We start from the raw sequence: 17036 nt of genomic DNA, 5'->3' as shown, positions 1-17036 counted from the left end.
AACCTATGAACCTATGAACCTATGAACCTATAATTCTTACTAGGTGGAAGTTTGAAATCTTTATATATTTTAAGTAAAGGATGCATGGAGGTTTCTGGTTGATTTAGTATAATTTGAGTGGATTATTTTGCAAACAGAATATAGTTGATTAGCCTGGAATAGCATTTGAGTAGTTATAATACATAATGGAATTCAAAAATGTCTAGCTTGATGGAGTGTAGAGTACAACTGAGAGGGAGAATGGATAGAAAATAAAACAAGAGAATTGGATGTAGTATTGTGGGATAGAGTCATCAACATCTTCTATCGGCTGTTCCCATTAGGGGTCGCCACAGCGGATCACCTGTCACCACAGCGGATCACCTGTTTCCATTTCTTACTGTCCTCTGCATCTTGCTCTGTCACACCAACCACCTGCATGTCCTCTCTCACCACATCCATAAACCTTATCTTAGGCCTTCGTCTTTTCCTGTTACCTGGTAGCTTCATCCTTAGCATCTTTTTCCCATTATACTCAGCATCCCTCCTCAGCACATGTCCAAACCAATGTAATCTTGCCTCTCTGGCTTTGTCTCCAAACCTTCCAACCTGGGCTGACCCTCTAATATACTTATTCTTAATCCTATCCACCCTCGTCACACCCAGTGCAAATCTTAACATCTTTAACTCTGCCACATCCAGCTCAAACTCCTGCCTTTTTGTCAATGCCACTGTCTCCAACCCATATAACATAGCTGGTCTCACTACCCTCTTGTAGACCTTCCCTTTCACTCTTACAGGTACTTGTCTGTCATAAATCACTCCTAACACTCTTCTCCACCCACTCCATCCTGCCTGTACTCTCTTCTTCACCTCTCTTCCATACTCACCGTTACTCTGATCTATTGACCCCAAGTATTTAAACTCATCCAGCTTCGTCACCTCTACTCCTTGCATCCTCACCATTCCTCTATCCTCCCTCTCATTCACACACATATATTCTGTCTTAGTCCTGCTGACCTTCATTCCTCTTCTCTCTAGAGCATATCTCCATCTCTCCAGGGTCTCCTCCAACTGTTCCCTACTCTCACTACAGATCACAATGTCATCTGCAAACATCATAGTCCACAGGGTCTCCTGTCTGATCTCATCTGTCAACCTGTCCATCATTATTGCAAATAAGAAAGGGCTCAGAGCTGATCCTTGATGTAACCCCACCTCCACCTTAAATGCATCCGTCACTCCCAGAGCAGACCTCACCACTGTCACACTACCCTCATACATGTCCTGTACCACTCTTACATACTTCTCTGACACTCCTGACCTCCTCATACAATACCACAACTCCTCTCTAGGCACCCTGTCATATGCTTTCTCTAAGTCTATAAAAGCACAATGCAACTCCTTCTGACATTCTCTGTACTTCTCCATCAACATTCTCAGAGCAAACATCGCATCTGTAGTGCTCTTTCCTGGCATGAAACCATACTGCTGATCACTAATCATCACGTCCCTTCTTAACCTAGCTTCCACTACTCTTTCTCATAACTTCATGCTGTGACTGATCAGTTTAATCCCTCTGTAGTTACTACAGCTCTGCACATCACCCTTATTCTTAAAAATCGGTACCAAAACACTTTTTCTCCATTCCTCAGGCATCCTCTCACTTTCCAAGATTTCATTAAACAATCTGGTCAAAAACTCCACTGCCATTTCACCTAAACACCTCCATGCTTCCACAGGTATGTCATCTGGTCCAACAGCCTTTCCATTCTTCATCCTATTCATAGCTATCCTTACTTCCTCCTTGCTAATCCATTGTACTTCATGATTCACTATCCCTACATCATCCAACCTTCTCTCCCTCTCATTCTCTTCATTCATCAACCCCTCAAAGTACTCTTTCTATCTCCTCAACACACTTTCCTCGCTTGTGAGTATGTTTCCCTCATTATCCTTTATCACCTTTACCTGCTGCACATCTTTCTTAGCTCAGTCCCTCTGTCTAGCCAATCGGTACAGGTCCTTTTCTCCCTCCTTAGTGTCCAACCTTTCATACAACTCTTCATATGCCTTATCCTTAGCCTTTGCCACCTCTCTCTTTGCCATGCACCTCATATCCTTATACTTCTGTCTACTTTCTTCATCTCTCTGACAATCCCACTTCTTCTTTGCCAACCTCTTTCTCTGTATACTCTCCTGTACTTCCTCATTCCACCACCATGTCTCCTTGTCATCCTTCCTCTGTCCAGATGTAATACCAAGCACCTTTCTAGCTGTCTCCCTTACTAGCTCTGCTGTAGTTGCCCAGCTATTTGGTAACGCTTCACTGCCACACAGTGCCTGTCTTAACTCATCCCTGAACTCCACCTCACAATTACCCTTTTTCAGTTTCCACCATTTGATCCTTGGTGCTGCACTCACACTCCTCCTCCTCCTCTTCTTGATCACCAATGTCATCCTACAAACCACCATCCTATGCTGCCTTACTACACTTTCCCTGGTCACCACTTTACAGTCTCCAATCTCCTTCAAACTGGCCCTCCTATATAAGATGTAATCCACCTGTGTGCATCTTCCTAAACTCTTGTAAGTCACCCTATACTCCTCCCTCTTATTAAAATATGTATTCACCACAGCCATGTCCATCTTTTTCACAAAATCCACTACCATCTGACCTTCTGCATTCCTTTGGGATAGAGTAAGCTGGAATTTTATAAGCAGGGCAATGGAAGCATTTGCATTTCCTGAAAAGAATTATCAGGTTGATTAGGAGGATATATAAGTCAGACCCAGTGACCCTTGTCCCAAAGTATTTAACAATGAGGTGTCTTGACACAATGTGCATGCAAATGGATGGAAGTTTGGGTTCAAGGCAAAATTTTGGATTTACCAGAATGAACTGTGGGTTCCTTTCTATGAAAAACAAAAACTGAAATTTTGTTTTGTAAAGTAATACTACATTCTCCAGCATAGTTATGCTTACCCATGACTTATTTGTCTTCCTAAAATATTGCCTAGATGTTGTTTATTGCCAAGACACCTTAAAACCAAATGTTCTGGTTATAGGCAACTCAATAGTGAGACACACAGATGTTCCTCCTCACCAAGTTGAACAAGGAGAAAGTCACAGTTAGCTGCCTGTCAGGTGCCAGGATCCATCAAATCACACATGCACTAAAGTCACTCAGCAACAACTGCCCTTATGACTCTGTCATAGTACAAGTTGGTGTAAATGACTTGAGACGTACCTTCCTAGACTATATGAAGAGAGACATGACCAAACTCTCAGATTATTGTCCCAGGCAGGTATATCTCTAGCCCTAAGTGACATTCTTCCTTTACCAAGGATATTACCATAATACAGACAAAAAAATGATTGATTTCAACAATTGGCTTAGCTTCTAGTGTCACTCCTGGGGGATCCAACCACAACAAAAATAATGACACAGCCACTGGACACTCTTGAACACGAAATCGAACCTTTAATGTTAAGCGCTTTTTGTCTACTCCAGTAGATAGACTTCTTCATACAAGGTAACATACAACACTAAACAAGATTATAAAACAAAAAAGGTGCCAAATCAGCCTTAATTTAACTAATCAACTCATTAACTTACCAGTCATTAATTTAGAATATAATTACTAAAATCTATACAGAGTATACAAATTATAAAAAATATATACATAAAATATGAAATATAAAATGTTGTATAAAATGTTAATCAATCCGAACTTACAAAACATTGTCCCATCTCAATAAATTAATCAACGAAGCACACTACTCTAGCTGTGACAAGTCTAATAAATTAATGAATTAAGTGAATTTAATTCAAACTAAGCAACTATTCTTATGTCTAGTGTTAGGTAAAATATAATATTGCAATGATGTACCAAGACATTTTAAATGTATTAATTAACCTGATTATGCAAGTCACTTCTATCGAAGTAAACTTTTCCACTTCAAAGTACACGCCAAGGAGGTTACCTCATTCAAACCAGGGGGAGTATAAGAGTTTAACCTGAGTTGCCATACAAGTTTATTTTTTTTTATTAGCAACTGCTGTGGCCCACCTTTTGCATCAACAACTACTTGGTCAATAACTTTGAAAAGAAAATGGTGGGTAGAATGTTCATTACAGTGTCTTGCTAAAGCATTGGTGTTACTCGTCTCCCTAATATGATAAATGTGTTCGTATATCCTTTCTTTAAGCTTCCTGTCAGTCTTCCCAACATAGAATGCTGGGCATAGCTGACAGGATGCTAAGTAGACCACTGACCTTGAATTACAGTTGTACCTGCCTCTAAATTTAAACACATGATGGTTCACTTTTATATTCGACCCTGTACCAATGTACCTGCATTAGTTACATGATTCACATTTGTAGGTGCCTTCAACCCTACCAAACTTCTTAGTGTTGCTTTCTATTATACTCTTCAGGTTCCTACCCTTCCTAAAAATTATTGTAGGGTAGAAGCCCAACCTGTCACCCAATTCCTTTTCATGTATCAAAAGATTCCAATTCCTTTTTAAAATGTTACCAATATCACCTGCTTCTATACAGAAAGAAGTAATAAAACTTTTTCTGAAACACACAGTGTCAGATCTTTGTGTGTTCTCGCAGCTCAAAATGGGGGCATTCGTGACTCCCAGTCTCATACTACTTATATCCTCTCTGCTCTCCATACTGATGTTCTGCAACCTTTTAGATAAAATCGGACTGTAGACGCCACAAGCCCTTTTAGACTGGACCTCCCCCACCAAATCAAGTACTAAACCCTCTGGAAAACCACGGCTCAAGAACATAATTTTTAACAAGTTGCATTCCTCTTCAAAGATGTAATCCTCAGTTGTCATCCAAGCTGCTCTCACTAGTTGTCCTTGTAGGACAGATCTTTTCTGATGGAAAGGGTGACAACTAGTGAAATGCAATAAAGTGTTGGAATGCGTGGGTTTTCAATAGATCTTAGCTGAATAACTTTTTATCATCCTGTCTTTTGTTAACTCTATGTCTTGGTAGTTAATGGTGTCTTCATGAAAGGTGTAAGTAAATTTCAAAAAGGGTGTGCTATTGTTTAGGTAATCAACAAACAACCTTGCTTATTTTTTATTACCTTCAAACATAATAAAAATGTCATCCAAAAATCTGTTGTATAAGTTTACTTTTTTATATATCTCATTTTTAAAGACGTTTCCAACCTCCCAGTGAGACAACACCAAATTAGCATAACTCACCCCACACGAGGACCCCATCTTAACACCCACTACCTGTTTGAAAATCTCACCGTTAAACATGACAAGATAACATCCAACATCTCCTGGATAAGTCAGATTTCATTACTATCTGCACCATAATGTAACATTCTTTCTAGTACATATTCCACTCCTATATCATGAGGAATGGAAAAATACAAATCTACGACGTCAATCGTTAAAAATATCACATTATCTTGAAACTCAAACTTATCTAATGCTTCTAGAAAAGCCCAAGAATCTTTGCAAATCTTGTCTTCTCTAACCACATACATTTTTAAAATAAAGTCTACATATTTGGAACATGCATAAGTGATAGAAGACTTCGCGTTAACCAAAGCTGTCATAGGTGGTTCTCGTAAATTTTTATGATGTTTGGTCAACCCGAACAAGTTTGGTACTTTTGGATTTAAAACTGTCAAGTAATTGTAAATATCCATACTAATCATGACTTCAATTAACAAATCTCTAAAAAAAGAATAAATTTTGTTATAAGCGGTGCTCATTTCATTAACACTTGATCTTACATAAATCTTGCTTACTAACACTTTTAACATTTTAGTCTCATATTCTTCATTATCCATAATCACAAGTCCCCCGCCCTTGTCGGGTTTTAACAAACGAACCGGCAAAGATCTTGCCAAACCCAACGCTTCAGCCTCCCCTTTAGTCATATTTACAGAGGTATGCTTTATATTCTCCTTGTGTAAATTTCTTAAGTCAATTTCAAACATATGTTCAAATAAAGACAGAACTGGGTACAATGGTGTGTTGTATGTACTTGGCACTCTCAACGGAAATTCAATATAACTGTCGTTGCCAAACAACAAGGCCAATTTCAATTTACGAATATAAAGTTTTAAATCAATTAAAACTTCAGGTAACTTAAAATGATCAGCAGGAACAAAAGTCAATTCCTTACTGAAAAGTTCACAAAGGTCCTGGTCCACAACAAAACTAGAAAAGTTGTATACTTTAAAATTGCCACATTCATTCAGCAAAACCACCGTTTTTTCCTTTACCTGCTCAGTTTGTAATTCTCCTTCTTGCCACTTGTCTTGTATTTCTGTTGGTGGTTTTGACCTCTGTTGGAAAAATTAGTGTTGTTAACGTTGGTGCTATTTTTTTGGCTGTTACTGTCACTTCTATTGACGGAGGAATCTCCATGACCATTATCACCCCAATCCTCATCAAATAAATCCATTCCAATATTACCTGTACAAAACACCCCAGACGCAACAGTACTAGTAGCCAAATTACTTTCTTCCTGCTCAGCGTGCTGTGAAACCAAATGACCATAAAGGTTTCTACCTTGTGATGGGGGTGGGGCTAGATATGCCACTCTGTTCTTGTAGTCGTTTATGTCCCTCCTTAGTTTCTTTAATTTCACTTCCGTGTTTTTAATCAGCTGTTGCTCAATAGATGAAAACACTCTTTTGTATTCATACTGATATCTTAAAAAATCAGCATGCAATCTAATCTCATTATTCAACTCAGTGACATCTCTAGTCAAAACTTCAGTAGCACTACCGTAATGCTTACACATTACGTCCATCAGTTCGGTACCATGCTTGTTGAAAAGAGCAATTAAGTCCTGGGGGATCCAGTATCTACCTGCATGGGAAGACATGGTCGACAGTTCATGCCACTTTGCCAGAGATGATCTTCACCTGTCTCCTCAAGGCTTTAGAATACTGGCAAAGATGCTTGCCTCCCCACAGTGCCTTTTTTAGGCAATATCCTAACAAAGTGCCTCAATGACAGAATGCACACTGTCAAAGTTGGGAAGTCCGTCTCCACCAGTAAACCAGTTACCAGTGGGGTACTGCAAGGATCTGTAATGGGACCTCTACTGTTTGGAATCTATTTCTCTGAAGTCCAGGTGAAGGTAGATGGCCTGTGGCTTACCAAGTTTGCGGATGACTGTAAACTGGGTGCAATCATAGAGTCCCCCAATGATGTTAACATATTTCAGAAAAGGGATGATGCAGACAAAATGATTGCTGCCAAATGCATTGACTAAAACTTAATGCAAAAAGTGCATCATTATCCCCTTTGGCAAAGGCGTAGCCCCTGCTTATTATATAGATATAGATAGCACTCCTCTAAGCACAAACTCAGTGGTGCAAGTCTTGGGAACACAGGTTGATAGTAATCTAATCTTCGATCACCATGTGCCTGTAGTGGTAAGAAAAACATTCTACATTGTGCATCTCATAAATAATGACATCACATCCAAGATCAGGGAGGTTATGGCTCCACTATACTTGACCTTTATCAGACCTCTAATCAAGTGCAATGCTCCCTTCTCTATATACCTTACCAGACACCTGCAGCAACTGCAGGGACCACAGAGGTTTCTTACCAATAGAATCCAGGGCCTCCAAAACATGACATAGATTGAAAGACTAACCCCTGTCACTGTACTCTGTAACATGCAGGCTACTGAGAAGCGACCTGTGTCTGGCCTAAAGAGCAGTCTCGGACACTACCCTAATGGAATTGCTGCACATCTGCAAATCAAATGGGGCAAGAATAACTCACTCCCGAGATCTCAACCTAGCCTATAACATCAACAGAACATACTGATGAGACAGATATATCTCCCAGAAATTACCATTCCTCTGGAATAAGCTCCCACTTCATGTGAAACAGAGCTTCTCAATGACCCGATTCAAGGGCAGCCTTCACAACTGGATCGGTGACTGTAAATTCATCCTAGGGGTGGCACCTATGCCCCTCATGGACAGGGGCAGTTGGTACTGATCACAGTATTGATCTGCTAACAATGACCATTTAAACTTGCTCATTAAGGGTATTCAGATTTTTAAATGGCTAGGCTTGTAAAAGCCCCAGGGCCATTAGTTGAGTAACCTTCTATGAACTTATGAACCTTTGGAAAGCATATGAGCAACGCAGAGCTAAAACATTAGAAAACAGAGTTTTATGTTCATTTCATTGCATGTTCCATTTTTTGCTGATTTCTAAATGCTAGCTGAGTGAGATAATTTTACAACATTACTGCCTCTAGCTCTGTAGAATGCTTAAGAATGATGCAAGTTTTGAACAGAAGTAGAAATGTCTTCTCTTTTTTTCTTTGTTCTTTTCAATGTTTTATTGTTTTTTTTTAAATATTAAATGAATTGCTACCAATATTTTTTTCAAAATAAGGGTACACTAGAATTTGAGCCCATACATAGGCAACCAACAGTCAAATTGCCAAATTGATTAACCAGTTATGCCAAAGATCATTACAGTTACAGTCAGAGGCTAGGTTAAGATCCCCAAAGCAAGTGATCCTCCTACAGTTTGATTTACAAATGTGTCTGGGCTGGGTCAGAGACTGCCCTATAAACCAGGCATAGGTCACTCCTTAGCAACCTGTAGGAGACAGAATACAGTGACTGGGCTTTCAGTTTCTCCACATAAGACTTGTTTTGTGTACCCTGTAATTTCTCCAAACATTGGAGGTGTCTGGTAAGGTACATGCAAAAGGGAATATTGCACTCAATTATTGCTCTGATGAGGACCAACTATAATGGAATTATAACATCCTTAGATCTAGATGTAATGCCTTTACTTATAAGATATGTCACATAGAAGGATTTCCTTACTACTGTGGATATGTTGTGGTCAAAGTTCAGATTGTTGTCAACCTGAATATACAGATCACATATCACTGGGTCTACAGTTAGTGGGGTGCTGTCTATAATGTAATTAGCAGGGATGTCAGCTTTCCCAAAGATAATAATAATACATTGTTTTTGCATTTAGCTTTAATCCGTGGCTTTGGGACAAATCATGTGTCTGCATTAACCCAGTCTGCAGCATATTAACATCACCGGGGGACTTGATTGCTCCCAGTTTACAATCATCAGCGAACCTGGTCAGCCACAGACCATCCAAGTTTGTCTTTATTTCTGAGAAATAAATTCTGGACAGTAAGGGGCCCAGCACAGAACACTGTGGTATGTCACTGGTGACTGGTCTTTTGCTAGAGGTGAAGTCACCCACTTTGACAGTATCCTGTCAGTGAGCCAGTTGGCTACACATTTGGTAATGTAGGGGTTAATTCCTAATTGGGAGATTTTCTCTATAACACCTGAGTGGGGGATTGTATCAAATGCCTTGGCTAGACCAAGATAGGTCGCATGCTCATCCAGGGTCTTGTTGACTTTTTCAAAGAAGTCAGCCATGCTTAAAAGGCCTGATCTGTCTTTAATGAATCTGAACTGAGTTGAGTTTAGAGTTTGGAGATTATCTATGTCCTTGTTAATAAGGTATGTCTCTTTTTTTAATTTCTCCAAGTCTTTTGGGATTCTAATACCATGATAGGAATGGACCCCATTCCTAAGTCAAAGTATGTTTAATGTTCATGAAATGAGTATTGCTTCAATCTTTGATGTTAGCCAGAAGTGCTCTTTGCAGCACCTGCAGTGTGACCAGTATTGACTCCTTCTGCAATTCGTACAAGTTACATATATTGGTAACATATCTAAGTATGATTGTTAATTCTTTCTATAAGATTCCTTACTCCTACTACTATTGGAACTGTCTGGGTATCCTTCTTCCACATTGCCCCTATTTCTGTCTGCAAATCCTGGTATTTTATGACTTTGTGTCTTTCTATACGTAAGACACTATAGTCATTGGGTGTAGAAATTTCAATGATCAATGTTACTTTTGTCTTCTTTTCATGGACTACTGCATTCAGTTTTCTTACATCTGTTTTTTGAACTGTTGGTAAAGGGTGATCCCACGTGATATAAACTTCATTATTCTCTATAATACTTTGTGGCTCAAATTTCCAGTGCTTTTCAACTACTTCAGTATTATAATGTTTGCACAATCCCCAATGCAAAAGTCTTGCTGCATTATTATAGCTTTCAGTATACAGTCTTTCTGCCATTAGTATATCACAACCAGCAACAAGATGTGCAACTGTTTCCAATTCTGTTTTACAAAACCTGCATTCGCCTGTTTCTCCCACATGTTCAATAGACTTTGTAAGCCAACATGTACGTAGTACACTATCTTGGGCCGCCAATATTAACTTTTGTTTTTTGGCTTAAACTCACCTCTCCTTAACCATTCCTGCTTTTGATCCTGATCATCATGAGGTTGTTCCAAGAGTTTTCTATACTTACAACTATATTTATGCATTTTTCACATTTATTATCATCTCATCTGAACCTTCACCTTATATTCTTTGTTTTGTTTTTTGGCACATTCTGTTGCTGCCTAAGTTTTATCTACCTCTGGACTGATTTCCATTCCTGCTTGACACTAATATGCTTCTGCTAAACTAAGCAGGGAAGTTATCTTAAACCTGTTATCCTCACATTTTAAAACTTTCAGTACATTTGGGTCTTGTGAGGTCAGCAGACATGTATGCAATCCTACAATTGCAGATCTATACATGTAATCAATTTCAAGAGGTCCGTACCTCTTTCAAAATGTGGAATATATAGTCTTGGTATATACTGATGTTTATAAATCATTTGATAAGCATGAAGCATCCTTCTTGTTTTCCTGTCCAACCTATCCAACACCTTTTGGGGCCAGTCAATCACTCCAAAACTGTACATTAGGGTAGGAAGAACAAATTGATTTATAGCTAGGACTTTGTTCCTAGATGTTGACGCTGTTTTCAGTATTGATTTAAGTCTTCTAAAATATTCCTTACTAAGATTTATTCACATTTCTTCATGTTTCATTGTTGATCCTTCTTCAGTTCCCAAATATTTATATACTCCTTCTTGTTCAAGTTCTTTTATTTCACATTCTTGTCACAAACTTGATGTTTTCTTGGTGCTGCAACTTTCCTGCTTTAAAAGTTGCTTTTGCACATTTATCAAGACCAAATGACATATCATCTGAAAAGGTTTTGATCACTTGCAGTTGTGCTTTCAGTTCCTCATTTGATGAACTATACAGTTTTAAATCATCCACAAAAAGAAGACGAGAAGTCTTTACACTTTGTTGTTTTCTGGGAGCCAAACTGTAGCCATGACCTAATCTGTTAAGTAGACAGCTTAATGGGTTAAGGGGAAGACAAAAGAGCAGCAGTGACAAAGAGTCACTCTGGAATATCCCCCTTTGAATATTTAGCCCTGGAATAATAATTTGTCCTTTATTATGGATTAATTGCAAAGTGTTTTGCCACTGTTTCATTGTCACTGCAATGTAACCGATCATAGTAGGGTGTATCGTATACATTTTAAGCACTTTTTTATCCATGAATGTGGGATATTATCAAATTCTTTTTTGGAGTCTATCCATGCCATACTTAGATTCTTCCCCCTTTTACAGTTCTCCATTATAACTGTATTTAAACGGTCATTCTCTCAGATTTTTGCTAGAGGAATTTGTTTACATTTCAGTACCGTGTAAGTCACTTGTTCACCCAGGGGCAAGGTTTTTGAAGAGCCTTGTTAGCATGTGGCAGGTCAGATTACACAAACTCTCAGTGGGAAATAGGTATTCTAGGAAGTGCTAACTTTGTCCTTTTGTATTTTCCTTCCCCCACCCATGGACAATTAGATTTGTTGAACAATTGGATTTTACTCAGCTAGAAATGCTGTCTTGTCACACAGACCTGGAGCCTCTTTAGCAATGAAAACGCTAATTACTTTGCTGTGTACCTGTTTGTGTTAAACTGTGTCTAATTATTCAAGCCTAGGCAATAGCATGTTTCTTTCACGTTTGCTGCTACAAATCTTTTTTTTCTCCACATGGTAATTATTTTTCATGTGGTCTGTTATTAGTCTTGCTTGTTAGTGTCTGTATTCATGTAGGTACACTTTTATAAATTTACAGATTTTCCCTCATTTTGCAGCACAGCATTGCTTTGGACAGTGGTGTCTTACAAAGAGACCTGTTAAGGAGAAAATGTCCTAATAGTCTAAAATAATAAAATATTTTCCATCTTTTCTCTAAAAATGTCATGCAGTTTTGGACCTGAATTTAATCACTGTATTTTCACATTATCTGATGCTGTATGTTGTCCTTCAGAAATCACACCATAACTATTTGTCTAATTCTGATTCTATCCTACTGGATTTTATTTTCTCACTTTTTCTACTATTCATTGTGGCAAAATGTTTTGAGCTTTCACACCTTTCCTCAATGTTTGACTGAGGTACAATTAGTATACACTTGGAGGCAAATGCAGCAGTGGTGGCTGGTGACTTCAAATCAAAGGGGGGCTGCAGGAGACAGCTGAATGGGTGGGGCTAATGTGAAAGGGGTGTGGCCATCTAGAAAGGGGGTGGCACTATGCTCAAAACCACAAAAACTGGGACTTTAATTAAATATGCTGCCCTGAGTGCCAAACCATCATTATGAGAGTCCAATCAAGACAAAATGAAGTGGAGAAGAAAAAAAAATATTTTAATGCATTGGCTATATGACAGCTTACTTAATATCTAGATGGAAACAAAAAGGTTGTGAGGCATGAAAAAGTAAATTACTTTTTAAATACATTACTGGAATGCCAGTCAAAATCAGGTATAAAAAAACAAGCAGCACTCAACTCAAACCACTTGTCCTTGCACTACAGTTCTAATTATAATTTATATTTAGCTTTATAAAAGTACCAAAACAACATGCTGAAAGTAGCAATACCCCCACTTGTAAAAATGTTTCTTATCCAAAAAGGACCTGCTGCCTGACAAAAACTATCTACGTGTTTCATGGGGAAAACATGATCAAAGTAAAAAAAAAAATGAGCAGCAAACAAGAAACAAGCTCAAGATAAATTTCTTAAAGAATTGCTGCACAGGTTATGGACCACACATGATAGACTGGCATTTGTTTAGTTTACAGGTAAAGCCTGCAAAGATGACTGAAGTCTCCAACAAATGTAATGAGCTTCTGAAAATACTGTAATCCTGTCCTTTATTACAAATACTGCCATATGCATTTCAGCACTTAAGGCTTATATGTTATCTAGTTATGTAAATATTTGATGCATGGCAACAACAAAAAGGCCTTCAATGTTGGTAATTCTTTAACAGCATGCTTATTAAAGCTTACTTGCATCTTACAGTCTCAGACAAGCTTATCTGATGATCATTAAAACATTACTACTTAAACACAGAGCAACAGGCACTGTAACAACATGCATTTTCTGAATAATAAGAAACATAAATCAACAGCATAAAATATGACAGAAAACCAGAATATTCTTCAAAAGTAAGGACAGATGATAAGCCACTGTAGTACTTGTGTATACCTTGGATGGAGGGTACTCTGCACACTTACACTGCATAACTGCTCCTTGCCTTGCTTGGACACATTCAGAGTCACTAAGTGGGGGAGTGGGGTGCAACAAGTATGTCACAGTTAAATGTGCCTGGCTGACGGTGATGGCCCTAATACATTTGTCATATCTCTCAGCTTCAGAGCAAGAAATCTGGACAAAGCAATAAACAGAAGTAGGAAAAAGGCCCAAAACTAAGGACAATTTTTAAATAGTGCTCTTATAAACTTAGGACGATAATAGAATAGTAGGTCTTGCATTAGAATGAATTTTCTGAAGGGTATGAAATTTGAAACTCAAAGGTCTGTCATTATGTTTTAACTTCAATCTTAAATAATTTGCACTAATTTGCGAGAAAACCACAATTTTATGAAAAACAGACCAAAAATGTGATGCAAAAATATAAAATACCTACACAATACAGCTGGGAACCTGTCAAAGAAGGGACAATTTTAATATTAGTACTGTTAACTTGAGCAGCTGACAAAATAAGAGAACCTACATGCATTTCTGAAATTAAAAGTAATTTATAACTGATCATTACAATTATTTATTAATTGTAAACCTTCCACATTTTCTTCCAAATGTGGCATTTTGCGGAGGGATTATTAGGGGGAGATCAACATTTTGAGCTAAAATCAGGGACAGTTGAGAGATTTGGATATATACCTAATTGTACAAAGTGATTTATTTGAGCATACCTGTCATCCTCTTAGCACAGGAAAATTAGACAAAGCCAAATATATCAGGGGAACATATGAACAGTACTAAAAGTTGCTCTTGTATAAACATAGTCAGTTGACAGAACAACAGGTCTTGCTTTAACATGCATTTTTCTGAAGAGTATGAAGTCTGAAACTCAATGTCTGTCGTTATTTAGTGACTTCATTCTTAAATGAGTTGCCAGAAAACCACAAATTTTATGAGGAACAAACCAAAAATAAGAAGCAAAAGTCTATTCATTGTGCAAAAATCTGGACAATTAAGAGGTATAGTTCAGCTGGGGCTGTCTGAGTGTGCTGCCCTTCCCCTCCTCACAAAATCATGGTTGAATGGGGCCTTCCCCCTGCAGCTATTCCAGTGTACCATGACTTGGCTCTTTCACCACATTTACAATAAACACTGTAATGTGCATACTGCTTTACTTCTAAGATAATCTGGATTTCATTTAAAAGTTTTATTTTACATTTTACAGCACAAACACTAATAGAAATCTGATAAACAAAGCAACACAGTCTCACAATGAAAATAGACTTAGCATTAAAACTTCTCTGCCCTTGAAACTCACATTCATTAAAACAGCATTGAAATTCACATTCAAAGAAAATACATCTGGCCAGTAGCAGATAAAGATTAACTTTGGGCTGTTTTCAAATCATAGGCCCCTTGCACAGGAAACATACATGTGTTCTTTGATACACCTTCCTGATTGTATTAAATTATATTCCTTGTATAATACAGTACAGATGTTAGAGGGCATTTTAACTTTATTGTTTTGAACATTTTTCCAGTAAACAATAAAACAAAATGTATGCACTAATAATGACAAAACTGCCCAGTTCAAACAGTTCCATCATAAAAGTCTACTCAAACTTCTACAATCCACCAGTATCAGTAAATATGCACAATCTCTGCAGAAGTAAAGTCATCTAAATAATTCCACATTAAAGAGATCTGTAACTAATGAAGAGGTTGCTGCTAGCAAATAACTTTATATTTCATTGTTTCATCTACAAATAGAGTGCATGTTGCCGTTGGGGAATAAATTGCCTATGTTGCAATAAAAAAATGATAAGCAATAATATTGCAATAGGGAATGGATGGCAAACTGATAACTGGTTCATCGTTACTAGGTATCTCCACCAAAGAGGACATTCTCAGGACTGCAACATCACACCCCCTTTAAAAGGACAACACAGTATAGTATCAGCAATGCATCTATATACTGTGGGAGTAGAACCCACAGCCTTTTGCATAAAGAGCAAGTACACTACCTGTTGTGCTACTAACAATACAGACTGATTTAGCATAACCAGCATTAAATTTCTCTTCAAGCTCTCAGCTCCTTGTAAAATCCACTTGACACTCAACTGTATCTCTCAACTTTGAAGCACAAGAAATCTGGAAAAAGCCAAAATGTATGGGGGGGGGGGGCAAAAGCTGAAAAAGTAGGGACACATTTTAAACATTGCTTATATAATCTTGGAAAGTTGCTAGAATAAAATGCTGTGTTACCACCATGCATTTCACTGCTAAGATTTGAACCCTGGACCTTGTACAGTACAGTCAGAGAAATACACCTCTATGCCAAATCAACTGTTTATTGAACAACAGCCAGACTGAAACTTAAATGGCTATCATTTAGTGAATTCAGTTCTCACCATAACTCTCAACTTCTTAGTTAGCACAAAACACCTAGACAATCAGTAATGGGGGAAAACAGCTCCCTAAACATATTCAGTGAATTCAGTTCTCACCAAAGCTCTCAACCGCTCAGCACAAAAAACCTGGACAAAGCCAATAATAGGAATACAGCCCCAAAATAGTGACACATTTCAAATATTAATGTTATAAATAGAACATAGCTAGAATAAAAGGTTTTGTGTTACCGTGTACTTTCTGAAGAATATGAATTGAAATCTGAAATTCAAATGCCTGTCATTATTCAAAATCCATCAAACCAGAAATATGAGGCAATAATTTCACAAGTGGTGGTGGGTAGGGAATTCAAGCTCTTGCTACCTGTTTGCAAAGTGCAGGGTTTGAGTATAGCCACCAGGTATATTTCACTGGAGCATCACACACTCACACACTCATACACTTTCTGTGAATCTTGTAAGGAACTCCTTCATGGGAACCAATGCTGACAAGCAGCCAAGACTACTTACAGTGAAATCCCATTAAATAAGAGATCACTGTGACAGGCAGCAAACAGAACTGAGAAGTTGAATGGAATGTGTAAGAAATGTGAGAAGATACAAGTTCCCTTAAACCCAGGCTATATAATTAAAGTTGGAGAGTACTGCACAAGGTTCAGAAGGAAGTGTAAGGAGGGGTGAGTGCGGTTGGAGAGAAACTTGGTATACCACAGGGCACAAAGCGAAGAAGGTCAGATTAAGAGTCATTAGTAAAACAGGGTAAATATTGACACAACTGTGGCACTCAATATTACTGAGAAACCTTGAATCCATATTCTCTTCTGAAGTTGCTCATTTTCTGCTTAGTCATTTGCCATTCAAGTTCAAAACAACCACATCTAACAGAGGACACTTCTGAGGGCACAAAAGAGTACTAATCATAGTAGACATCACTCTTAACAAGTAAATACTTCAAGAAGTAAAAGTCATCATTTCACATATTAGCCTTCCCTTTTTTAAACAGTACAGTAAACATTCTAGTATTTACAAACTGGTTAAATCAAATACACTCAGCTTTTGTCAGTCCCCACCCCTTCCAGAAATTCATATCAAACACTTGAGCAAGTCAGTCACCATTCAACAGTGATAATCCAATGAATGCACTCTCTGTTATGAGAGCTTG

Source organism: Protopterus annectens, chromosome 5.part0 (assembly GCF_019279795.1).
Source record: "Protopterus annectens isolate FY-2018-M chromosome 5.part0, PAN1.0, whole genome shotgun sequence".
Classification (NCBI taxonomy): Eukaryota; Metazoa; Chordata; order Ceratodontiformes; family Protopteridae; genus Protopterus; species Protopterus annectens.
This window is presented reverse-complemented; position numbering follows the sequence as displayed.